Below are 27,992 nucleotides of genomic sequence, written 5' to 3' on the forward strand. Positions count from 1 at the left end.
GAACTACAGAATCTCAGGCCCCAACCCAAATTTGCTGAACAATAATTAGCAATTTAACAAGGTCCCCAGCTGATTGCTATGTGCATTAAGGCAGGAAGTACTGGTCTGAAGGGATTGTGATTGATTCCTTTCTTGTGAGGTACCCCTGATGTGTAATCATAGCATGCATTTTATCCAGCACAGTCTAAGTGTGGTTTGGTACCAATAGTTTGTCTTGAAACATGTATTTTAATGTGGATTGTTAATGCCTGAATTCTCTAGGCACATAGAGCATTCATATCAGAAACTATTTGGTTTAGGGGGTATAAAATAATGTGATCCCACGGCCATTTGGGGCTGATTGTAATAACAAATTGGAAGGCCTCTTTACAAACTTCACATGCAACTTGTAATTCAAGGAATGCTAAAGGGGCCAGTAATATGCTCTATTGTATAAGTATACAATTTACTTGGCTAAGGTCTAAGGTCTAGTCTAAGGCTAAGTTACTGATTTCACTAATTCTTACAGTCTTTACAATAGTTATGCAAATAAAGTCTTATGCCCATTTTTGCATAAGGAAACTGAGGTCTAGAAGGGTTCATTAAAATTTAGCCTAAAGTCATACAACTAATAAATGGCTAAGCAATAATTCAAACTAAGCCCCTAAGACATCAAACTCAAGATCTTTTCATTATTCCAACTTGATTGCTTTAATTCTGAAAGCTTTAGTAAAGAATCATTCTTCTTTATACATACTCTAGAATGTATACATCATTTACATCACTTAATATTAATAAATGGTAACTGATTGTAACTTTTCAAAACTGTCCATCATCTGCTGAAATGCCAAATATTTTGTACTTAGTCCCAGCATGTCCTTTCATCTAATCAAAGTTCTTATTTTTGGAGCAGTCACTTTTGAGTGCTAATAAACTATAGTAAAATCTGATGGGATTTGGCATATTTTGGAATCAGATGAAAAGCACCTGTATGCCATTTCTGGTTTTTTCCTTAGCTATACCAAATTAATTAAATTACAGCCCCTGTCATGCTGCAGAACATTGAACTGTAGGTGCTTGCATCTTTTTATAAATTAAAAGTGTAACTTTAGAGTTTGCACATTACTCTGGATTTGATGTATATATGAAGAAAGCTGCAAAATTAAAGCAATAAAGTCTGTCTTTAAAAGGGATTTAGTCACTTCAGTTCTCTTTGGTGGAAAATGACCTTGGCCGCATCTTTCATGCACCCTTGCATTTGGCTTAGGATGCATAATTCATATAGCAATCAATTAGCTGACTGTAGAGCCTGCAACAAGAGGGAATATTTCATATAAATCATTGCTGGCTAAATTGCTGGGACAATTAATAAAGTAGGAAATCTGTGGCCATCAATTTGTAGGCAATACAGGTTCATCAAAAGCAAATCAGTTTCTTCCACCTCTTGGAAAGAAATGCACACAAACACCAGATATCTTTTAATCACTATTTCTTAGGAAGGCCTTGATCAAGATAATATTATTTGTTGTTTTTATGAACGTGAACAAGTGTCTAAAATAAGTGGCTCATTTACTTGGCTTAGGGCATTCAATCAACAATGCCATTCTATGAATTAAAATACAGCAATCAAAAAAGTATTCCAGCTTGTGAAGCATCTATAATCTAGCATAGGGGGCCTGAAAATGAAACCTCTGATAGGTCATGTGGGTCCACAAGGTGGCCTGTTGACTCCTTCAAAATGCAAATAATCTCAGCACATATTAGTTGAGCTTCAAATTGTTGCACACAAGATTATGTATCTGAGAAACCACCAAGGAGCTGACACCGATGCAAACACATGAGGGCTTATTTACAAGCTCGAGCTTGGGTCCAAGTATACCTGACACAGCAGAGCAGGGCCCAAGCTCGAGCTTGTAAATAAACTCTCGTATGTTTGCATCGGCATCGGCTCTTTGGTGGTTTTTCAGATACGTAATCTTGGGCACAATATTTGGGGGCTCGTCCGGGATCCGAGAAACCCCCAGGAACCCATCCGGAGGGTTTCACGCTTGGTAAGCACACTCAACTTTTTCCACCTTTTACGCACATATTCTCTGAGAACTCTAAACTGTACTTTTACCTGTAGGAATTCCAATCTGTATTGGGTCGGCATTGGCTTAGGTGGATGCGCTGGTGGGCCGTTGACCGGAGGTCTTGAGGAGACGTCCCTTGCCCCCACCGGGAGGACAGGGTCCTCATCTGAAAGGAGGATGGGGTCCTCATCTGTAAGGAGGACGGGGGTCCTCATCTGTAAGGAGGGCCGGCTGCCAGCCCTTCGGTTTATTTTCTGTTTCGTCTCTGCGGCCGCACTGGAACGTTTGTCTGTGTTGTTGGGTCCTTGTTAATCATCTTTACTGTCTGTGTTTTGGTGTGGATTTGGGACATAATAGGGGAGACACAAACCACTCCCATCTCTTATGCTCTCCCACTTCTCGGATGTTAGGGAAAGAGCTCCTAATCTGAGCATAGACATACGGAGAGAGAGATTTCAAATTTATTGCATGTCAGAATGGCCAATCTTTGGCGTGGGATTATCTATTATAATAGATAATTATACCTACCTATTATCTTACAGGTTAAGGCCGTGATCTCCAGGGACAAACCGGATGGCCACTCTGACCAGGTGCCCTATATCCTGATCTGGCAGGACATGATCGAGGATCCCCCTCCTTGGCTAAAACCATTTTTACCCCCCAAAGCAGGACCCACCGAGATTCTAGCCCTGTGGAAAGCCGAGAAGGAGACCGACTCTACGCCCCAAGCGCCCCTTTATCCGGTCTTCCAGGATTCCTCCCCGGAGGACCTGATTCTCCTGCCGCCCTGCCGGGCACCCCCTCCCCCTTCCACCCACCCATTGGAGGCGCCTGGGGCTACAGAAGGGGCAAACCCCCTCCCTGACGAGGGAGTCCCTATGCGCGGCCGGGGACACGCGATCAGACCCACTGGGCAGCCCCACCTCCAAATGCGGGCCGGCAGACTCCACTGCCCTTCCTCTCCATGCCATGGGGCCCCCCAACGAGACTGGCAGGCAGCTAATGTTATATTGGCTATTCTCCACCAGTGATTTATATATTTGGAAAACCCAAAATGCAAAGTTCTCTGATAATCTGAGAGATCTAATCGGGCTTTTAGGTACTGTTCTCTTTACCCACCAGCCTACTTGGGATGCCTGCCAACAGCTCTTGCAGGTTCTCTTCACCACCAAAGAGAGAAAACGAATTCAGGTGGAAGCCCGGAAGTCTGTCCTGGGAGAGGACAGACAGCCGACTCAAAACCCAGACCTCATAAACGCTGCCTTCTCCTTCTCCTGCCCCACCTGGGACCACAACTCTGCTGAAGGTAAGGAGAGACTCCGGGTCCACCGCCAGACTCTAATGGCAGGTCTCCAGGCTGCTGCGCACAAGCCGACCAATCTGGCCAAGGTCTACGATGTGAGACAGGGTAAGGATGAGAGTCCAGCAGGCTTCTTAGAATCATAGAGGCTTTTAGGCAGTACACCCTATGAACCCAGAAGCCCCGGAAACAAAGGCCACAATTATCATGGCTTTTGTTAACCAGGCTGCTCCGGACATGAAAAAGAAATTGCAAAGAGTAGAGAGACTAGGAGAGAAGAGCTTGCAGGAAGTAGTAATAGTAGCAGAAAGAGTCTATAATAATAGAGAAAGTACAGAAGAACAACAAACCAAACTAAGTGACCAGCAGACCTGAAACCTGGCCAAGATCCTGCTGGCCACAACCATGGATGACCCATGGGAAAGACGGAGGCACCTCAAGAAGCTGGCTTCAGGGACAGGTAAGGAGGATGGCCCTGGTCCCCATCGGGAGCGCCCTAAGCTGAACAAAAACCAATGTGCATTTTGCAAAGAAAAGGGCCACTGGGTGAAAGAGTGCCCTAACAAAAGATCTAAGGCCCTTTCCAAGATCTTGGAAATGGAGGACCTGGACAACTAGGGGAGTAGGGGTTCGGCACCCCTCCTGGAGCCCAGGGTAACTCTTAGAGTGGAGGGGCAACCCGTTGAATTCCTAGTGGACAGTGGGGCTCAACATTTGGTTTTATTACAACCCCAAGGGAAATTGGCAAGCAAGACTTCATAGGTGCAAGGAGCCACGGGCACCAAACAGTACTCATGGACTACCCGAAGAACTGTGGATCTCGGCATGGGCTCAGTATCCCATTCCTTCATTGTCATCCCTGAGTGTCCCTACCCGTTGTTAGGTCAGGATTTGCTCACCAAGATGGGGGCACAAATTCGCTTCCACCCCGAAGGGGCAAAAATCCTAAACAAGGAGGGGAACCCAATTCAGGTGCTTGTCCTGAGTTTAGAAGACGAATATCATCTCCACCAAACACTCTCAGCCCCAATGACTGAAATTGACCATTGGCTACAGGAATTTCCCCAAGCATGGGCAGAAACTGAGGGAACTGGGCTGGCCCAGCACCGACCGGCCATATACATAGAACTAAAGCCGGAGGCAGACCCTGTCAGGGTCTGCCAATACCCCATGCCTCTCATCTCCCTAACTCAGACTGGGACCCCCCTCTGCATGACTGTCAAGAAATTTTGGCCCAGGTGCATGGAATCAGAGCTGATCTCCAGGACCAGCCACTGCCGAATGCAGGTGCCACCTGGTACATGGACGGCAGCAATTTCATCCGAGAAGGAATCAGATACGTGGGGGCAGCCGTAACCACGGAAATGGAGACCCGATCTAGGGGCACCGACCCTGCCAGACACCCCCACCTATACTGATGCTGACTTATACTGGATCAAACGCTTGCCTATGACCCAGTGCTTGCATGGCTGTGGAGGGCCACAGACTCCAGCATCATCCTGCCTGAGGAGCTAGGACGATGAATCCTATCCAAAATGCATCGGAGTACTCCTGTGGGAACAAGGAAGATAGAAGACCTCATATGACATGCAAAGATCACTATTAAAGACTCTCGAGCAAAGATAGAGCAGATTGTGGCAAGCTGCCATGCATGCCAGTTAACTAATGCCTCCGCCCATGGATCTAACCCAGGCACCCGGCTCCGAGGGAACCACCCAGGAGCCTACTGGGAAGTGGACTTCACTGAGGTAAAACCTGGAAAATATGGATACAGGTATTTACTAGTGTTTGTAGATACTTTTTCAGGATGGACAGAGGCATTTCCCACCAAACATGAACGGCACAGACCGTGACCGAGAACCTGCTGGTTTTCCTGCTAAGATTAGATCAGATAACAGACCAGGATTCATCTCTGCAAGGCTTACAGGGCAGACAGAAGCAAAGTCTTTTAAATCATATATTTCCAGAGAGTTAATAGATTTAGCCAACATATAAGCACTAATATAAGTTGACTTATGTGTTGTTGTTTTCCTTTACTGGGCTGTTAACTAATATTAATGGAATCAAGGTATAGGTGATGTTTTGCTTGTTTTAAGTTAGGTGCAATGGAAAGCAGAGGGGAAAAGGGTAATTAGCATTCAGAAAATTTTCCAATTCCAAAAATCAATTACAAGCTCACTGGTAGGAAACTTGGAAAATATAAAAAAATATGTAAAGTTAAAAGTTTTAATATTTGTTCAGCTCCTTCCATGAGCCAGGAATTAGACTATTCTTTTACATATTTTAGTTCACAAATGGTCTAAAAACTACAAATTATGCATATATGTACTTTTTGTTTTGAACAGATGATGAGGTTTATATTCAGAAATATTAAGCAACTTCCTCAAGGATTCAGAACTGGGCTTAAAAGCCATGACTCTACCTCCAAATGTCATGCTCTCTCATTCTGGAATACACTCTCCCCACATTAGTCAGTGAGTCTCAGGCCCAACCCAGTGATAAATGTGGGACCCAGGAAATTTAACAAAAATCCTCTACCCCTGGACAAGCAGAGCAGGACTAACTCCATTTTGTGCTACACCTGCCACCTCCTGTATGACCCCCACATAACCTGCTTATTGCTTAAGGCGCTGCCCCACCCTAGTCAAGCCACTGGGCACACCCTAATCGGAAATCGGCTCATAACAATGTAACCCTGCTTTGTGCCCCCCAAAACTGCGCGCCAATTCTGACCAAAGTAATAGGCCAGCTCAAGTGGATACTATAGGGTAAGGTGTAATTCAATTGGCCACCTGATTGTGGACCGACATGACTGTGCAACTTTCTGTGTATCCCATGGGCCACTGGCCCCTATAAAGCTGCTATGCCTCTTAGTCTCGGGGTCCAAGTCCCTGCTCTGCTGTGTCGGGTATACTTGGACCCAGGCTCGAGCTTGTAAATAAACCCTCGTGTGTTTGCATCGGTGTCGGCTCCTTGGTGGTTTCTCAGATTCGCAATCTTGGGCACAACAATAAATATTTTGACTGACTTCTTTCTAATCTCTTACTATGCATATGTAAGAGATATCTGCTTTGTAATAAATATTTCAGATATACTATACATTTAATATTTCAGCCTTTTTATTTTTTAAGGTTATATCATATTTCTTGGGAGTGGAACTAGTACTTGGGGCAGATTGGAAATTACATTGTGCATATAGGCCCCAAAGCTCAGGACAGGTAGAGAGGATGAACAGAAAATTAAAGGAGACCTTAACTAAATTAGCCCTGGAGACTGGCAGGGACTGGGTGACTCTCCTCCCCTTTGCCCTATATAGGGTGAGGAACTCACCCTATAAAATGGGACTGACCCCCTACGAGATCATGTTCGGTGTTCCTCCACCTATTATCCCCAATTTAAAACCCGAGGTGCTTGCTGAATTTGATGATCACCAACTCCTTTTCTCCCTCCAAATGTTACAACGAACCCATGAGCAGGTGTGGCCTAAGCTGAGGGCCCTCTATGAGACTGGGCCACCCCCGGACCCCCATCGATATCGGCCGGGTGACTGGGTGTACGTGCGGAGATACCAACACCAGATACTTCAACCTCGCTGGAAGGGACCCTACATCGTGATCCCGACCACTCCTACTGCTCTCAAGGTTGACGGGATTACTCCCTGGGTCCACTACACCCACGTCCAGCCTGCTGACCCACACGCCATTCTCAAGGACTGTGTTCCAGAATGGAAAAGCCAACCAGACAAGGGCAATCCCCTAAAGCTAAGACTCCACTATTCTCACTTATTTCTCACCTTCAAGACTTCCTAGTCTGAGATTGTCCTTCAAAATAGAAGGGGATTAGACTTAGTCTTCTTACAACAAGCGGGGTGAGGGGGTTCTGTGCTGCCTTAAACATAGGATGTTGCTTCTTTCCTGGGATGTAAATGGGAGCGAGAAAGCAACAAGGTTGGTTCGAATCCTGGTTTAATCATTCCCCCTGGCTCACTCTGAGAGCAACCTGGACCCATGATTGGGTGCTTCCTTAGGTTCCTCTGAGAGGGGGAAATGTAGAGGCCGAGAAAATTAAGGCCATTCCACCTTAAGTTCGGCTAGCACAAGTACAGCCATCCCAGGCCCCTGTGAATAAGAGCTGAACTTTACCTTACTTCAGTTACAGAAAAAAAAAAAAAAAAAAACAGCTTACGGCTTAACACCCTAGAAAGCCCCATATTAGAATGAGAACAGAGCTCAATGCCCTTGAAAGCCCCATATCAGAATGTAAACAGAACTTGAGAAATTCCTCCACCCCTTTGGAGGTCCCCTAGACCAGCCCATAAAACTAAGCTGGAACCCACCTCGGGGCCCAAGTCCCTGCTCTGCTGTGTCGGGTACACTTGGACCCAAGCTCGAGCTTGTAAATAGCTTGGACCCAAAACGAGCTCGTGTGTTTGCATCGGTGCTGGCTCCTTGGTGGTTTCTCAGATACATAATCTTGGGTACAACACAAATGTTACTTTCATTACTTATTTCCATGTGTGGCATATGTAATCTAGGGAGATTCAATTTGCCTGTGTTTCTTAGAAGTAAAGAAAGCCTATTTTTGGCATGTGTGCTAGATAAAGTTATCCTATTTCATTTTTATAAAAGATAATACTGTTCAAAAATAATTTGAAACTATGTTAAGAACACAGCAACCCCTTTTTAAATGACTGTTCAGACAAGAGTTACATATGTGTTATTTTTTTTAAGATTTTGTTTATTTATGATAGACATAGAGAGAGGGAGAGAGAGAGAGGCAGAGACACAGGCAGAGGGAGAAGCAGGTTCCATGCCAGGAGCCTGATGCAGGACTCGATCCCGGGAGCCCAGGATCGTGCCCTGGGCCAAAGGCAGGCGCTAAACCCCTGAACCACCCAGGGATTCCCCCTGCCTTTTTTAAAGATTTTCTTATTTATGATAGACATAGAGAGTATATGTGTTATTTTTATTAGATGAGAGAAGATATGAAATGTGATTGCCTTCATATATAGGTCAATGGCTATAATTTGGCTGCACATTAGAATCTCCTTTTAAATATGACTTTTAAATACAAAACTTTTAAACTTGTAAAATGTAACTATGCCTGAGCCCCACCTCTTGGAGATACTAATTCATTTAATCTAGTCTAAGGCTTAGCAACAGCATTTTTTAAAACTCCTGAATTGAGTTGAATGCACAGGAAAGTTTAGGAACACATTTATCAATTGTGTTGTGAAAAGCAACGTACTTCAAACTTGAAGGAGCATACTAATCACTTGGGGTTGGGATTGAGCTTCTACATGTCTAGGAAGCTTATAGGCAATGGTGATTTTGCTGGTCCTCAGACCACCATCTGAATGCCAAGGGTATGGGCTGATGGTTCTTACACTTGGTTGCCTATTGGGATCAACTGAAGATTTTTTAACATACTGCTGTTATGTTAAAGCACCCACCCCACCCCAAAGATTCTAAATTAATTTCTATAGAATGCAGCCCATGCATTTGTTTCTTTGTTCATTTGTTTGTTTAACTAAGAGCTTTCCAAATGATTCCATTGTATGCAAAGGTTGAGAATTACTGGTACAGAGCAGTGATTCTCAAATTTGTTCAAACATTAGACTTTGCTGGAGAGTTTTAAAAATATGCTAACACTCCAGCTCAGACTAGACTAATCAAATAAGAATTTCTGAGAGGTGGGACTAGGCATGTGGATATTTTAAAAGTACGTCCCATGAATTTTGTGAACAGCTCAATTTAGGAACTTTGGATATAGATAAGGCTGGGAAGTATGTGAGAAAGAGCCCAAACTTTGAAGAAAAGACAAAGCAAAGTTCTAGCTCTTCCTATGCCATTGTCTAACATGTTCACAATACTAGTGGAGTATAAAATATATAAAACAAAACAAAAACCTTTTGGAGAAAGTCTTATACAACCAAACAAAACATGGAAGGAGATTATAATAGAAACTCATAATACTTCTGGATTATAAATTTTCATGTTCAACCAAATAATCTATAATTTCAAAGTTAGTACAAGACAACTTTCTTATAATAGAAATACATAACTATAAGACCATTGGAAATGGGCAGATATCAGAATATACCATAAAGCTATAATAATTAAAAATAGTCTTGCTGGGCAAGAAAGGAAATTACGCTACAAAACCCAAAAATGGATCCATGTATTATATTTAAATTTTCTAAATTCAATCAGCTCTTGGAATACTGGCAGCCAAGTCTTTATACTGCAGGCAGGAGAATGGACAAATTTTCTCTGGGGAATCTGACCAGCACAAGAGAAAAAACCCTAAAGAGATTGATATAAGGGTATCCCCAGGAAAGGCAAACCATACTCTTCTGCTATGAATGCCACAGTCAACCAGTCCCATGCACCCATTCAAAGCTTTTACAATTCACCCCCCCCTCCATTCTTAAAAAATATGAGCAATCAAGTGGAGGAAATCCTTTGATAGGAAAGATAAAGACTAAAATGAAAGAACCAACAAAAACAACTTGGAAGTAATACACTATGCAAAGAGAAAAAACTTTAAACAAAACATACTATTGTCAGTATTCCCAAAGATGAGCAAAAGCACAGGAAACAAAAGCAATTGTGGATAAGCAGAACTATATCAAATTAAAAAGCTTCTGTGTATTAAAGGAAACAATCTAACAGTGCCAAAAAGCAATCTGTGGAATGGGAAAAAATATTTGCAAATCATACATCTGATAAAGGGTTATGACTTAAAATATATAAGGAACTCCTACAACTCCATCACGTAAGACAACCCAATTAAGAAATGGGCAAAGACATCTCAAAGAAGATCTAAATATACAATGGGTATGTGAAAAGAGGCTCAATCATCAGGTAAATGCAAATAAAAACTACAATGAAGTAGCAGCTCACCTCTGTTAGGATGGCCATTACAAAAAAAGGTTTTTTAAAATACCATATGTTGGCAAGAATGTGGAGAAATTAAAACCCTGTGCACTATTGATGGGAATGTAAAATGGTACAGCTACTATAGAAAACAGTATGGAGTTCCCTCAAAGAAATTACAAATAGGGTTCCTATTTGGTGCAGTTGGTTAAGCATCTGACTCTTGGTTTTAGCTCAGGTTCTGATCTCAGGGTCTTGGGATCAAGCCCCAGATGGGCTCATGCTCAGTGAGGAGGAGTCTTCTTGACTTTCTCTCTCCATTTCCCTCTGCTACCCCTCCGCACATGTGCATACATGCTCTCTCTCTAGTAAATGAATATTTTTTTTTTCAAAAAGAATTAAAAATAGAACCACCATATGATCCAAAAATTCCACTTTTGGGTATATATCCAAAAGAATTGAAAACAGGATCTTGTAGAGATATTTGTGTAACTAAGATACAGAAAAAGATGAATTTGTGTAAGTAAGATATGGAAAAGATGAATGAGAGTAATCCCCAAGGTCTTTCCAATTAATGAAACTGGTAAAAATAAAATCCAGAGCAAATTGGTCATTTTCCTCTTTTTATAAAACTTGAATATTCTAAAATATACAGATAATAAAATCAGAAAGGAATTAAGATGAACAAATAGATAAAGCAGGAGGCTCTCCTAGTTTGCCATCTGTATGAAATAAATACTGATACCTTAATTATCTCTACCAACCCTCACTGTGTTTTGCTCTCCTTCCCTCAAGAACTGGATACCACTTGGGGGTGAAAAAAGTAAGGTGGTTAAAGAAAACCAGTTAGTACTCCTACTGCTCCACTCCACAAAAATCTGAATTTAGAACATTCCAATGCAGACCAAAATACCTCATTTCTAATATCCCAGTTTCTCCCTTAACAGAAATATGTATCCAATTGATACCTCGGCCCTGACTAGAGAGAGAAGCCTTCATTGGCGCTAATAGTTTGAATTGTTCCTCCTTTGGTGCCCCAGAAAATCTAATTTTTTTTTTTTTTTGAAAATCTAATTTTTGATTCAGTGTTCCACAGTAAGAATCAGAATGAATGAAAAGTTCCACCTTCTTTTGTTCATTTGTAAGGCAAAAGAGTGATTGTGAAAGTGAAAACAGAGAGAAGCAGCAGCGGGATGCTTCCCCAGCAGGCAGTCTTGAGGCAGATACTTTGCAGGAAAACTCCATATGGACATCGTGGATCTAGAAACCGACTCTTAGAATTATCAGTGTGCACAGCGGACCTTTATGCACATCCAGGGTATGTTCATTTTGGTTCAAGGTCCTGCTGGTGTGAGAAAAGTTTCTAATTAAAAAAAAAAAAAAAGAAAGGTTTTCTGGACCTGGAAGTGGCTTCTATACCCCAGGGAACCAGGGGAAAACAGAAGATGCAGCTGAGTAGAGGATTTCAAGGCCCATGCAGTGCTCACACACCCTACTGAGAATGTAGGTCTTCATTCTAAGATCAGTGGGAATCCCTTGAAGTAAATAAAAGTAGAAAAAGTTTGTTTATATTTCGAAACAGGTAAAATGGATTTGCTTGGGAAGTGTAGATGCAGGGAAAATAATAAAAAGTCATTTTCATCATTCCAGGAGAGAGGCCAGGCAAGCACAGAAGTGGTAGTGGAGGGAAGCAGACAGATGTAATGAATATTTAGAAGATCAGATTGATAGAAACTATTGATGCATTGAATATGGGAAAAATGAAAATGAAGGTGTCCAGGAGTGACTTCTAGGTTTCTAGTTTACAGCTCTAGAAAACTTTTCATTATTTTATCAATATTTTTCTGAAATATATATTATCTATATGTTTATATATTCATTTATATATGATGTAATAGGAAATTAAAAACCATTTATTTTTTTAAAGATTTTATTATTTATTTGAGAGAGAGAGAATGAGCAGTGAGGAGTGGAAGAAGGAGAAGAAGAGAGAAGCAGACATCCTGCTAAGCAGAAAGCCTGACACAAGGTTCAATCTCAGGACCTGGGATCATGACCTGAGTCAAAGGCAAACGTTTAATCAACTGAACAACCCAGGCACCCCTAGAAACCTTTTAAGAGAAGGAACATAAATCTTCAAAAATAGGTCATTTGGGTTTTTTTCCCCTTATTTAGAGTATCTGGAATTTAAAATTTTGTTTACAACGTGATCAAAGACAAAATAATAAAAACATATTTTAAAGAACAAGACTAATAATGTGATAATCTGCAAAATGTACTTTTAAAAACAAGGTGTTGCACTCTATCTTTCTTCCAAAATCATAACATTGGCCATTTCTCCAAAGTCACCAATGCTAGTACCCTTCCACTGCAATCCTCTCAGTCTCTCCAGTGAATAGTAGGGCTCCCATCCTAAAAATTCAGCTCTGAACAGCCAGAGAAAGTAACTGAATTCAATATCAATGTCATTTTTTGACCCTATGAAAACTGAAAATAATACTGTATCATCAAATTCTCCAGTTTCTCACATAGTTCATCTGGTCAAAGAGAATCAAATACCACATTGCTGAAACATTATCAATTTTCCTGTGGTTATTTTACAAATAAATATCTTTTTCTCTACTTTTATATAGCACATAAAATTTTCATATAGTTGAAATGAACTGTGCAGAGAAAAAGGTAAATGCCAGCAGGCATCTAAATATTGTAGCATCTGTTATATTTTACACTCTGTAATCACAAATCTTATAAAGCTTCATTGCATTGAAGCTGGATTCTTCACAAATTATTGAAGATTGATAGCTGTAGTAATTGTCATTATACTTTTATTTTTATTATATTGAATTATATAAACTTTCTTCTACCTTTTTTCTTTGTTGTAATGTCTTTTCCTTTTCTAGAAAACTATTTCCAATTTCTGCCTTCTATTCTCTTGGAAAAGTCTAAAATGTATGTAATGGAAATTAATACTTTTCAGTTAAGTATCCAAACTTTGTAGGCTGTGTGTGGGCACATATTTATGTGTGTACATGCATGTGCATGCATGTATAGCATTCCTAATTATTAAAACGTCTTTTCTAGAGCATTTAGAAAAAAATGGTTGATACAGAAATACTGAAAGTGTATTACTTTAAAAGAATTTTAAAAGTGAAATGGAAAGAACCACTCTCTGACTTACTTTTGCTATTTGTCATAAAACATAAACAGAATTGAAAATATTTGAAGTTTCAGACTTCTGATAATATGCACATTTCCATTCCCTGTCACCTGCCTTCTTAAGGTCTTCACTCAGTGCCTGGAGCAAACCTCAGACACTACACAAATCTTTATGCCACCTTTTCCAAATTGATTTCATTTTTCCTTTCTTTTAAGTTTTAGACCCTATGTGAACGTCATTTTCCCCTCTTCTTGTTAACTTGTTGAGATGTTACACACCAAGTACATTTACCTCATCTCATTTACCTACTTTCAGAGCTCATGGTTGTTAAGCACTTACTATGTGATGGTACTATGGTAAGTGCTGTTATGATAACAAACCCTGTAAAACTCCATCTTCACAAAAGAGCTAGGTAAATTCTTTTGTAATTGACAAAAGAACTCTATCTGGTAAATAAAGTAATTTCCATTTTATAGAAAAGGAAATAAAACTTCAAAGAGACCCAAGAACTTTGGCCAACACTGTTTAGTCAGGTCTTCAACATTAATCTACCTTAGAGCTACTGTGTATGGTCACTCGAATTGTATACTGCACAACTTCAGTGAATGCCATTCACAGAGCCTATTATATGAATGGCACCCTGTGTAGCTCTCCAGTTCAGCAACCCTATATCTATCTCAAAAGTGTAGTGTCTTTTTACTGCACTATATTGTCATCTCACTAACTCTTTCATATTAAAGTAACAAGAATAGACAGGAGTTGGGGAAAACAAATAATGAGAGTTGGGTTTTGCATTGCAGTTCTTGAAAATGCCACTAATGTTTCTAGATAATTATTTTAAATAATTTAATCCTTAAAGCAGCTCTATTATATTTCCATTCGTATATAAAAAGCAATTTATGATCATTTGTAAATAACCTAAGTACAAGCTAAATTATCATTATGGGCTACCTTCAGACACTACACTGTGTAATTTTTTATTATCACTGCGTGAACTAACTAGAAGCCTGAAATGATCTTTTGACACACAGAATTAATCATATGTTGATATGCAAGTTGACACTCATTTTAGGGAGAAATATGTCTCTTTAGCATTTTAATCTACTTATAAACTTCTCCATTTATTCAGAATTGTACATCTCGAAATGATTGTACAAATAGCGCCCTTTCCAAATAAAAGACATATTAAAATAGTGAACATCTGCAGAGACATGGTTAAATGAGCAAAGACAATTCAAAGGCATTTGCTGTCCTAATTCCTAGCAAGTTGACAGACAATGCCCTAAAACTCTCTATCAGATCCAGAATGAACTAATAAGCTAATCAGAGCATAACAAGTCTTTGCCGAATGACTTCATAAGAGAACTGTAAGTACTTTTAAGCATCACTCATGGGTATTTCTTGCTAAACATGTAACTTTCTTCTGAGAAATTTTGTTAAATATTATTAAATCCATGGAGTCTAATATTTTAACTAGTGATTAGGACTCTGGGGTATGGTGAAATGAAGAGATATCTTAATTTTCCTTGGAACTGCAAATTCCTAGACCTCAAAGTCCTCACTAATGATCAGTCCCTACCTTTAGCCTGCTCAGAAGTCCTTACTAGCTACCTTTAGTCCTTACTGGTCTGTCATGAAGCTCAATCTCACAACACTGAGATCATTATCTAAGCAGAAACTTAGATAAGCAGAAGAGTTAGCCCACTTAACCAACTGCACCACCCAGGTGCTCCAAAAGTTCTCTTCTTGAGAGACAAATCAAGAAATAGACTCTTAACCATAGAGAACAAAATGACAGTTACCAGAGGGGAGGAGAGTAGGGAGACAGGTTAAATAGGTGATGGGGATTAAGAAGTGCACTTGTGATGAGCACCTGGTGAGGTATGGAAATTATACACCTGAAACTAATGTAATACTGTATGTTAACTATACTGGAATTAAAATTTTTTCAAAAAGGAAAAAAGTTATCGTCTCAGGAAAATCCTTTCTTTTAGTTCAAGGCTTTGCAGAATGCCAAGTTTCTGAGGTAAATCTAGAAAACTCTAAGGAATACCACAATTTGTTAACCAAAGTGATTATCTCATGTCTAAGGTAGCATGCATGTAAAGCATAAAGCTGTCAAAATTAATGGTAATTGATAAGCAGAAAATTGTTCTCATAAATAAATATCAATAATTAAGAAATATAAAAAGTGTTTTTCAAATTGTAACACTTATGACTGCATAAACATTTATTAAGTTACTTTTATCTCATTTAATATGAGAACACTTTATTTCCTTAATGGTAATTATTAGCTGTATAAACATAATGCCTAAATATGAGAAAGATATCTAGATCAAATTAACAATAGTTGATATGGTCTATCTCTGTACAAATCAGAATCACAGTAGGACAACACAAAATCAATTCTCTAAATTAACAAAAAGTGAAAATCTTCAAAAAAATTAGAAAACTCTGTCAAAATATTCCTCCTTTGCTTTCCTTCCTTCTCCTCTTCCTAATCTTTTTTAAATCCAAGTTACAAACCAAGAAGAAAAAAAATGTTTCTACTCCTCTGCAATCATATAGAACTTGATTTCATGACTTTATTATAATTTTTTAGTATTCAATACCACAATGGTAAAGGGCATTAAGACTTTTTTTGCTACTAGTAAATTAGAAACTATTAGTTTTCAATTTTTCCTTTATATTTATTCTTCCTTATTTGAGAGAAGGAAAAAAGTAGATTATGTGAGCATAAAAAGAAAAACAAACAAACCCAAGCCTCTCTCCAAACTTGGAAATTGTCTTTATAAGCTAGGAAAGTCTCTCAGAAGTATATTCAAACAGCCCTAGTCAGAGCTATGTCCACTTCCAACCATAAATCATTTTGTTCAATATTTTTTTTAAATTCTCTGAAATGATACTAATTTTATTATTTCTCAATGTTCTATCTTTGAATCGTCACAGAGTAGTTTCATTTAAGCTGTTTTGAGTGCTAATATTTAGAGAATAAATTCATTTCAAACCTATGGATATCAGTTTTCATGCTGAAAATCATCCAAAGCATGTCCAAGCTAATTCATTTTCTTATTCCCCACACAAGGTGAGCCAAAGGCATACTGCCTATCTCTATGAGGAAACCTGGCTAATGGCCAATTCACAGAGTCTATCCTACAAATAGCTAATACTGCCTTTGTGCTCTACCTCTTTCCAAAGGATAGACAAATTTTTAAAAATAACACATCCTGGAGACAAGACACATTCTACAGGAGACAGACATACTTCAGTAATGATAAAAATCATGTCAAAAACCTGCAACTTTGTTCCATCTGGTAAAACAACCTTATATTCTTCTCTGCAGTCCAGAGGTCACTTGCTACAAGCTTAGTATTTTTAATGGATGTGATAAATCTTCTCCTCACTATTTACTCTTCTCTTTCTCTTATCTGAAAAGACACCTAAGGAAGGTTTTCTTAACCCATACATTATACATAAATGAACACGTACATATAATTTGCAGGTAGAATTAGTCAATTTGTATGTACATGAAACATAGACATTCAAATCTATCATGTCCCAAACTAACATAAATTAAAATAACTTAGCACATTCTCATCACCACATCAACCTCTCACTCCTAAGAATGTTTTTCTGGCATTAGTATTGCCATTCTATCACCCAGACTGTGAGCTCCATGGGGAGCAGGTAGTCATATTTATTGGGTTCAACACTGTAATCTCAGCACTTAATACAATGTCCATTGCTTAACACATACACAATCCTCAATAAACTATTGAATGGTGAGCCAATTCTCTCAGTCATTCAGTCTTAAAACCTGGAAACATGTGACTCATAGTTCAGTGGCCAGACTACTAGCCTTAGGGCCTAAAGTCTTGGTTTCTGTTTTACAGTCTGTCCCTATGCAGGCATGTGACCTGGGGCAAATTACTCACTCTCTCAGTGGGTGTACAAATCGGGGACTGGAAGGATAGGAGGGAAGCAGGCAGCTAGATAGTTTATTAGAAAAAATAATTCGGGATCCCTGGGTGGCACAGCGTTTAGCGCCTGCCTTTGGCCCAGGGCGCGATCCTGGAGACCCGGGATCGAATCCCACGTCGGGCTCCCGGTGCATGGAGCCTGCTTCTCCCTCTGCCTGTGTCTCTGTCTCTGCCTCTCTCTCTCTCTCTCTCTCTCTCTCTCTATCATAAATAAAAAAATAAATAAAAAGAAAATATAATTCTCTAAAATATTAATTCTAATATTTATTCTGTTACTAAACCACATTTACTTGGGCAATAAGTTTATATAGTTTACCTTAAAATTATTCTTTGTATCCATCCTTCCTTCTCTGTTCCCATTGCCACTCTCCTTACAGCTGACATGCACTATCTCACTGTCAAATCGGTAAACCACAGTAGGTGCTTCTAAATTTGGTTTCTTGGCCCTTTCTTCCTTGCTTCATAGTGCAGTGGAACAACCTTCCTTAAATCTTACAATGGCTTTCCAACTTTAGCATGCACAAGAACCTACAGAGCTTGTTATAGAAACCGATTCTCTAGACACACCTCCACAGACATCAGAGGTAGTATGGAGGTGGTCTGCAGACTACATATGAGAAATTTTTCACTGATATCTAACTCTTTTGATTTTACAACCAGAATAGTAAAGAATGCTTATGTGGGCAAAAGCATAATCCTCAAAAAATGTATTTATAATTTAAATATATGTACACATATATACATTTACTTTTATTATTTTATTATTGAGTCCTAACTGGTCATCTTGTGTTCTCTTTGATGCATTACCATCATAGCATTCAGGGCCCATAATCCATAATCTAAAAGGTCAATTAAAAATTGCAAATTACAACAGAAAGAATGTCCCTAAACTGACTATGTATGTGGAGCGTTTGCCAATACTCCTTCTCTACGCTCCCATAATATCCTGTTTATACTTCTATCAATGTATGGTAAGGCAATGCTTGTAAATAGTCATCTGTTTTAAAAACAACTTTGTATTGGGACACCTGGGTGGTTCAGTGAGTGAGCATCTGCTTTGGCTCAGCGCATGATCCCAGGATCTGGGATGGAGTTCCGCATCAGGCTCCTTGCAAGGAGCCTGCTTCTCCTTCTGCCTGTGTCTCTGTCTCTCTCTCTGTGTCTCTCATAAATAAATAAATCTTTAAAAAAGACAAAACAAAACAAAACTTTGTATTTCTCTATTTTCCCTGTCCCTTTTCTATTATACAAGCAGATGCTTGAGACTGAGCACAGCCTCAGCAGGGGGATGTCACGAGGGAAAAATAAAAGTGATCTTATGGCTTTCTTTTAGAAGCCCCTGGAGTGAGGGACTTTGGCACACAACAAATTGTCTTGGCCAGTGTGGGAACAAGATTTAGTCCCACCCATGACACTGCTGGAGCCTAGGACAGAGTAAGAATGGAAGCCCCATAACCACATGTGGAAATACATAAAAGTTGTAACTAAAGCTATCAAACTGGTAAACAAAATGTTTTATTATCTTACTTTGGAAATTTACCCTTACAATGACAAGTGTGTATAAAGTTAGAGCTTTTAAATGGTTAAATGTTTATAAAGTATTAAAGATAAACAAATAACTACATTTTGTGTGTATCTGGTTGTCCTATTCATGTGCCAAAGATATTTGGATTAATAATAAAATATGAATACACATAAGTTATAAACAATTATGTAATTTCTTCATAAAATGTATTTTTCTTGCCTTTAGTGCAATCACTAATTAAGTTATTTTAATAAAGATTTTCACAAAACTTCTCTTCTGTTGACAGTAATTAAAAAGTGAAATGTAATTGTATTCAGTCTATAAAATTTTAATATATTTTCATAAAAGTGTAAGTAACTATAAAAAATGAGAAAATAAATTATTTTCATTTAAAAATGGGCAAAAGAGGGATCCCTGGGTAGTGCAGCGGTTTGGCGCATGCCTTTGGCCCAGGGCGCGATCCTGGAGACCCGGGATCGAATCCCACGTCTGGCTCCCGGTGCATGGAGCCTGCTTCTCCCTCTGCCTGTGTCTCTGCCTCTCTCTCTCTCTCTCTCTGTGTGTGACTATCATAAATAAATAAATAAATAAATAAATAAATAAATAAATAGGCAAAAGAACTAAACAGACATCTCACTAAAGAAAATATGCAGATGACAAATAAGCATATGAAAAAGATGTTCAGCAGCTATTCCCTATGACACTAGGGAATTGCAAATTAAAACAATAAGATACCATTACACATCTATTAGAATGGCCAAAATCCAAAACACTGGCAACACCAAATGCTGGTGAGGAGGTAGAGCAATAAGAACTCTCATTCATTGCTGTGGGAATGCAAAATGATATGGTCACTTTGAAGGCAGTTTGGTAGTTTTATACAAACTAAACATACTCTTCTGATATAGCAATTGTACTTCTTGGTATTTAATCAAGTAAATTGAAAACTTACATCTATACAAAAACCTGCATATAGATATTTACAGTAGATTTATCCATAATTGCCAAGATGTCCTTAGGTAGGGGAATGGATACACTATGGTACATCCAGACAATGGAATGCTATTCAGATCTAAAAAGAAATGAGGTATTGATCCGTGAAAAGACATGGGGTAATCTTAAGTACATACTACAAAGGGAAAGAAGCCATTGTAAAAAATCTACATACTTTATGATTCCAGGTTTATGACATTCTAGAAAAGACTATGGAAGAGTAAAAAGATCAGTGGTTGCCAGTGGTTAAGGAGGAGGGAGGGAATAGGCGGGACACAGAGGATTTTTAGGGCAGTGAAACTATTCTGTATGATATAATGGTGGATACATGTCATTATACATTTGTCAAAACTCATAAAATGTACACCACCAATAGTGAAACTTAATGGAAACTATGTACTTTGGGTGATAATGATATGTCAATGTAAGTTCATCAACAGTAACAAAAATGACCACCTGTGGTACAGGATGTCAATAGTTGACAAAACTGTGTCTCTGTGGGGACAGGGGATAAATGGGAACTCTATTTCTGCTCAATTTTTCTGTGAACCTAAATCTGTCCTAAAAATTAAAATCTATTAAATCATAAAAGATATTATCAAAAAGTTATTTTTTTCTAAAATATTCAAAATTATTTATAAAAATAAAAATATAGAAATTATAACTTCTATGATCTAAATGTTTGTGTCTTCCCCCTGCCCCACTCAAAAGTTGAAATACTAACCCCCAAAGGTGATGGTATTATTATATGGCAGGGCCTCTGGGAGGTAATTAGATCATGAGGGTGGAGCCCTGAAGAATGAAATTAAGTACTCTTTTAAAAAGTGATTCCACAGAGCTCCCTAGCCCCTTCTGCCATGTGAGAATACAACCAGAAGTCTGAAACTTGAAAGAGAGTCCTCACCTGACCATATTGGCCCTCTGTTTTCAGACTTCCAGTCTCCAGAACTATGAGCAATAAATTTCTGTTTTTTATAAGCCACCCAGTCTATGGTATTTTGTTACAGCATCCCAAACAGACAAGATACTAACAAATAATTTAAATAAAAATTATCTTTTTAATCTTATTAGTCTAATTTTGAAAATTTGATTTAAAAAGTATTAAATATTTTTAAGTTTTTTTAACAATATTTATTTACTTGAGAGAGAGAAAGAGCATGGGGGATGGGAAAGGCAGAGGGAGAGGGAGAGAATCTTAAGCAGATTCTCTGCAGAGCATGGAGCCCAATTTGGGCTTGATCTCATGACCCTGAGATCATGACCTGAATGGAAGCCAAGAGTTGGACACTTAACTTACTAAGCCACCCAAGTACCCCAAAATATATTAACTATTTTTATAAAATTCAATCATGTACAATTCTAGCATTCAATTTCTACACAGTTGCTAATGTAAAAAGTTGATATGCCACACTTTTACAGATTTACATATTCAACAAATTCAAGAGCAATATAAACTGTTTAATAATGCAGAATGTTCCTCAGCCACCGTGTAGTATCAAACTCTAAATATCAATTTCCTGAGACCCTCTCTCCAGAACTATGCCTTATACAGACAAATGAGACAACAGTCATTCAAAAATACTAGGAAGCAGTTCTACTTCATTAGACAAGAATTCACTTTAATTCATCTGTCTGAGAGAAAGAATCAAAAGTTTTTTTTTTCTCTTATCCACATCATTCCACTGCTCAAATTCTTCCTGCACACCCAAGCACTGCCTCTGGCTTCAACAGTGACACAATGTACAAACATTATTGTCATTTGGACACAATCCACCAGGTCCCAAATAACAGATGCAACCACATGGTATTATCCTTGTGATCTGGGGCCCACTTAAATGTAATGTCCAAAGAAAGGCCCCCACATATTTTTCCCTACAAAAGATTACCCCCAGGGTAGAGTAGAAAGAAAGAAGAAGGGACATTCTAGCTGTACCTGGAAGCACTAAAGATACAGAGGGAAGTGGTACAGGTGCCCCCAAGCCAGTACCTCTCAATTGAATGACATGTTAGAGTCACCTAGGGAACTTTCAAGAACACTTAGCCCAGAGTGTCATCCCAAAACTAACTGAATTAGCATCTCTAGGGGTGAAACTCAGGCACTGATATTTTTCAGTCAACATGGAGAACCCCTAGAAAAAAGGCAAACGTGCAATCTTACCAAGATTCCTGTGGCCCATAGCACAAAAGCACCAGAGGGTGGAAAGATCTGAAGGAATATACTAGCATGGTCCATGGAAGCAACCTGTATGCCTTTGGACCCATTTTCAAGGTCCTGGACCTACATAAAGCCCCCAGGGACAATTCCCCAAAATGGAGATTAAAATATCCCACCGTCCTGGTAAGGTAAGAGCTTGCAGTGAAAATGAAGTTACAGAAAGGAAAGGAACTTACATTTTCTATGCACACCTGGAAGCACTTGTGAATTATGTTTGTGGATTGTTCCATAGCTACTAATTACACTTACCACATTACACTGACAGTATTAATTCACTTGCTGTCTTTCCCACTGATGTGGTCGCTCTTTGAAGACAGAGACTACAATGTTAATATGACATTGGCTTCAGCTCCTAAAACCACACTAGCAGTTGTTTTTTCTAAAAAAAATGTCCATCACAGTAAATTTTAAGACTTTTTAATCAAAGAAAATTTGGAAATTACTCAGGTTTCAACTGAAATTACATGACTTTTAGAAGATTGGAGATTAGTTACCCGGATAATTGAGAACTCAGATTGATCATGTGAAAAATCCTGAAGACAAGTAATTCAGAAGTACTGAGACCCCCTTGGGTCCCTATAGCCACTGTCACTAGCTCTATCCAGGAGAATCCATTTCTGTAGTAAAATATTGACACCTAATTCCTTTTGGAATAAATTCTTCAACTGACCACTTGATGTCAACTAGAGAATTTGATGAAATCCATTTCATAAGCATTAGATTATTGTAAATTATTGTTGGTATCCTTAAGTGAAATTATTGTTGGTATCCTTAAGTGGAACTCATGATTTCAGAACAAACCAAATTTAAGAAAAATGAAACATTTTCTTGACTAGAAACAGGGTTAATTTGTATGTTCTTAGCCATTCACCAATTTTTTTTAAAGATTTTATTTATTTATTCATGAGAGACAGAGAGAGAGAGAGAGAGAGAGAGAGAGAGGTAGAGACACAGGCAGAGGGAGAAGCAGGCTCCATGCAGGGAGACCGATACGGGACTGGATCCTGGGACCCCAGGATCATGCCCTGGGGTGAAGGCAGGTACTAAACCGCTGAGCCACCGAGGCATCCCTATTCACCAAATTTAGTTAGGTAAATTGTAGTCAAATACCCAATGTCTTATCTCTGACAAAGTCTTCTACTGTTAAGTCTTTTTTTCCGATAAACTGATAAATCTGAAGCCTGTGATATAATTCAGCAAGCATGAAAGGAGGAGGACAACTAAAGGATTGAGATTGGGAGGCTAATCTTAATCAAGGTTGGCTCACCAGAAAGGCATGTGTTTGAGAAGGCCAGATAAACTGGCAATGTTCATGGGATATAGTGGACCCAGGATAAACTAGTCAACACTAATATGAGGAGAGTAAGTGCTGGGGGTTATAGCCTGGTGGGTTAGCTATATGATAGTTCACAGTGATCATACAATTGGTGAAACATAAAGGCCAAGGGTCAAACTCTGAAAAAAGAGGGTTATCACGTGTAAACATGTTTTTAAGCCTGAGCAAATAAATTCAGAAGTTGGTGGTAAACTGGATTGGTTAGCTTGAAGTCCACTCATATGAATTCTCCAGAAAGTATGGGACAATGATGCTTGGATGCCACAGTTCCTCCTACACATACAGATACCAGATGCTGGTCCCCAACCACAGAAAGAGAGGGGAGGAATCTCACTTTCTCTCTAAAGGTTTGGCATTGTCTTTCTTTCTTCTGATCATTTCTCATCAGTACTAACACTTTTGTACATTGCTCTGTTAGATCTTCACCACTTCTGAGTTGCTAGTGGCTACCAGGTGCTTTTTTGCCCATGGAGGCTGGGAAAAATGGGAGAAGCTGGGATCAATATTTCTTGCTAAGAAGGGTATTTACATCATTCTTGTTTTTTACAACTCTTTAAGAAATGAGTAAAAGAAAGCATTGGTTGGGATGGGGTTGGTAGTGTTAGTTTTAAACATACCTGCTTTATTTCTAGATAGCACTACCCGAATTATGTCTTGAGTTCAGATTACCAATTAACTCCTAGAGTTTGAGTAAGCCAGAGAGCCTCGTTCCCAGAGAGAAGGAAGGCTCAATATCCTGCAGAGATCATGTGTCTAGCTGCTGGCCAGTTGCAACTCTGACAATATAACAACTCTGGGCAGGGATCATTTCAAGGTGGAGAGGATAAGAAGCCCTCAGGTACAGTCTATCTGTAAACAGTTCTTTAACCAATGGTCTCAATTTATTTTCTACTTTTCATATGCACTCTCTCCACAAGCTAAATCCAGAGACCTCCACCATGAAAGATAGCTCCCTCCTCAACTGAAAATATTATGTTCTTGTTCTGAATGGCAGCTCTCTTTTCTGTGATTCAACTATCAACATGGTTCTCTACACCTTCTGTCTTCCAAAAGTTTATTCAAATCTTTGATGTGCTACTGTCACTCCCTCCTTTATTTTCAGGATTTTTATGAGTTATCATTCTCTCTTTCTGCCATCTTGAATAGAAATTCTACCAAGGGCTATCACACTGTTTTATTTAGCTCAGGAGATGTTGCAGCACATCCTGAAAATAAATTGTTTTCAGTTTTGTTTCACTACCCATGAAAGTGCCCAACTATATCATTTCCTCCTAAAGTCTTACTCTACTTCTAAATCTATCTCAGAAATCTGACCAAAAATTATAGATCGCAGTATCAAGAATAGGACAAGTCTCAAGGCATGACGAGACTTGATAATTGGGTAAAGCTTAAGAGTGGAGTGAGTCTCTCTGCTTATTACTCTCAATCAATCAATCAGAACCACAAAAACCTAATTATTTCTTTGGAGGGACAACTTAATATCACATATCACATATTTTTTCATAGCAAACAAATGGGTACATCAAAAAATTAAGCCTGATGGTATAAATGTTCCATTTTAACAATATTAATTGCCCACAAAAACCATATCAACAAAGTATTATTTTCTTGACATCAGAAGTGAGAAAGCTGAGGGACACCTGTGTGGCTCAGTTGGGTAAGCATCCGACTCTTGATTTTGGTTAAGGTCATAATCTCTGGGTCATGAGATGAGCCCCTGGCAGGGCTCTGTGCTGGACATGGGACCTGATTGAGAATCTCTCTCCCTCTGCTCCTTTCCCTGCTTGTGCATGTGTGCACTCTTTTTGAGAGAGAGAGGGAGACAGAGAGAGAGAAAGAGAGAGAGAAAGCTGACCCAGAGAAGCTAAATAACATGCCCAAGTTTACACAGCTAGAAATTGGCTTAGAAAGGGCTTGCCTCTGCACAATTATGACTGTTTAATTTCTCCTCTTTGTTACACAGCCCTCTACTACCTAAATGACTACTGGTAGAAAAGACAGAGGAGGAATAGAAAGAAAACTTCCAAAACATAGCAAGAAAATGGAAGTCAGTGTGTAGTGGGAGGAGAGGGGTGAGAGGTTCAATGGAATAAGAAGTCCACAAACAATGTTTTTATAATGTTCCATAAAGAATCTAAAACTCTTGTAGAAAATCTATTAAAACCCAAAGGTATCAACACACACACACACACACCCAAAACACCCAGCACAGAAAATGTCCTCTTGCTAGCAAAACAAAATACATTGAGAACAACATTGTAAGGGAGTGACAATATTTATTTTATGAGGGTGAAAGTACGTCCAGCATTTCAATACATCTATTGCAATCACTTAAGAATGTATCTAAGAAAGACACATCCTGTAGAATCCCAGCTTTTTGGTTCTATTAATGCAAAGAGCTAAATACTAAGTGCCTAACACTTGAAACATATGTCAAACATCATGGAGAAAAAAAAAAAATCAGGGAATCAGCCTTGCAGAATTTATTACTAAAGAAGAATTTAGAAAAATCAGAATTTTGAAAAATATCAGAGCATGCTTTAATGATAAGTAATATATAAACACACAGAGCACTGTATGGTGATCAAGAAAAGTGCTGGTTTGATTATTAGAGCTACTCTTGGTCATTAGCTCACCCGATCCTTTCTCACATGAAACCTAAAGTGCTAAATTATTTTATTAATTTTTGATTATTTGATTAATTTTTTAAACATAGTATCTATTGAATGGACAAAGAAGATGTAGTTTATGTATACAATGGAATATTACTCAGCCATTAGAAACGACAAATACCCACCATTTGCTTCGACGTGGATGGAACTGGAGGGTATTATGCTGAGTGAAATAAGTCAGTTGGAGAAAATAAAATTTATTTAAATAAATTAAATAAACTCTTGCCAAAACCAAGAGTTGAACACTTAACCAACTGAGCCACTCAGGTGCCCTGCACTGCTGTGGCTTTTTAAAATAAATATCTTTCCCTAGTACAAGATGGAAGAACAGGACATTCTCCAACATTCTTTCTTCCTACTCCTCTTTTTCTTCTTTTTAATACCTAGACTTGTCAAATATCTATTTTGCCAAATGAAGGCAATTAAAAATTCAACTTCATCTCTGACTGTCAGCATTGCATAAAATAAATGGATATTTTAACACCAAATTACAAGGAGATAATTTCGCAATAATAAATAGTCACAACTGAATACATTTAGCAGCTTGAAAAACTTTCCACCTATCTCCTTTGTTTTTTTGTTTTCATAGCACACTAGTTCATGAACTAGTGAATAGTTGGGACCCACTGAATTAGACAGAGGTGTAGATGAGGGGAGAACCAGCCTGAAAATAAATGGAAATCCAACAGCTTTGGTTAAGCACATCTCTGGTGCCCTGTGTTACCTTCAGGGTTGGTGCAGAGTAAGTCTCAGGCAGCCACTGATGTGCTTTCTGACATTACAAATTAGATTTGTCTCTACTAGAGTTCCATATAAATGGAACCATACTCTATATATTCTAAACAGTCTGGCTTCTTCTGCACAGGATACTGTTGGAAGTCATTCATGTTGTTGTGTGTATCATAGTTTGTTGTTTTTATTGCTGAATAATATACCACTGAATCACCACAGTGATTATGAGTTCACCTGTTGAGAACATTTGGCCTTCTTCCACTTTTGGAACTATTATAAATAAAGCTGCATGAGCATTATAAACAAGTCTTTGATAGGACCTTGGTTTTCATTTCTCTCGAGTAAACTCTAGAAAATAGATTTTCTGTGTTACATGGTAAGGGTACATCACACCTTTCAAGAATATGCCAGTTTATGGCACGTCCAATTCCTGATTTCAGCTCAGGTCATGATCTCAGTTCCTGGGATTGAGCCCCACATCGAGCTCTGGGCTCAGCACAGAGTCTGTTTGTCCCTCTCCCTTTATTCTTCCCCCTGTACTCAATCTCTCTCTTTCTCTCAAATAAATCAATAAATAAAATCTTAAAAAAAATAATCTACCAGTTTTCAAAGTGGTAGCCCATTTTACATTCTGACCAGTAATGCATCAATGTTCCAGCTGCTAGACATTTTTGACAGCACTTGATAATGTATTTTTAAATTTAGTCATTCTAGTGAGTGTGCAATGTACTTCATTGTGGTTTTAATTTGCATTTTCCTAAGGACCAATTGTGTGGAACATGTTTTCGTATGCATTTTGGCTTTTGTGCGTCATTTGGAAAGGATTTGCTCAGATCTTTAAAGAAATTTTTTTTAAAGATTTTATTAATTTATTCATGAGAGACACAGAGAGAGGCAGAGACACAGGCAGAGGGCGAAGCAGGCTCCATGCAGGGAGCCTGACGTGGGAGTCGATCCGAGGTCTCCAGGATCACACCCTGGGCCGAAGGCAGTGCCAAACCGCTGAGCCACGCAGGCTGCCCTTAAAAATGTTTTAAGGTGAGCTGTCTTATTATTGAATTTTCAGTGTTCTTTATATTCTGGTTCTAAGGCTTTCTGAGATTGATATATAGAAAATATTTTCCCCAGTCTGTGGCCTGAATTTTTGATTTCT

General features: G+C 38.8%; 1 long non-coding RNA gene across 1 annotated transcript; it reads left to right on the plus strand.

The window, feature by feature from the left end:
- The first annotated feature begins 11,383 nt into the window (after nucleotides 1-11,383).
- LOC125753070 (uncharacterized) lies at nucleotides 11,384-12,479 on the plus strand. Its single transcript, XR_007404020.1, has 2 exons — nucleotides 11,384-11,547; nucleotides 12,157-12,479. It is a non-coding gene; the product is annotated as an uncharacterized LOC125753070 (long non-coding RNA).
- The last annotated feature ends 15,513 nt before the right edge of the window (nucleotides 12,480-27,992 follow it).

This window comes from Canis lupus, chromosome 19 (assembly GCF_003254725.2).
Source record: "Canis lupus dingo isolate Sandy chromosome 19, ASM325472v2, whole genome shotgun sequence".
NCBI classification, from domain to species: domain Eukaryota; kingdom Metazoa; phylum Chordata; class Mammalia; order Carnivora; family Canidae; genus Canis; species Canis lupus.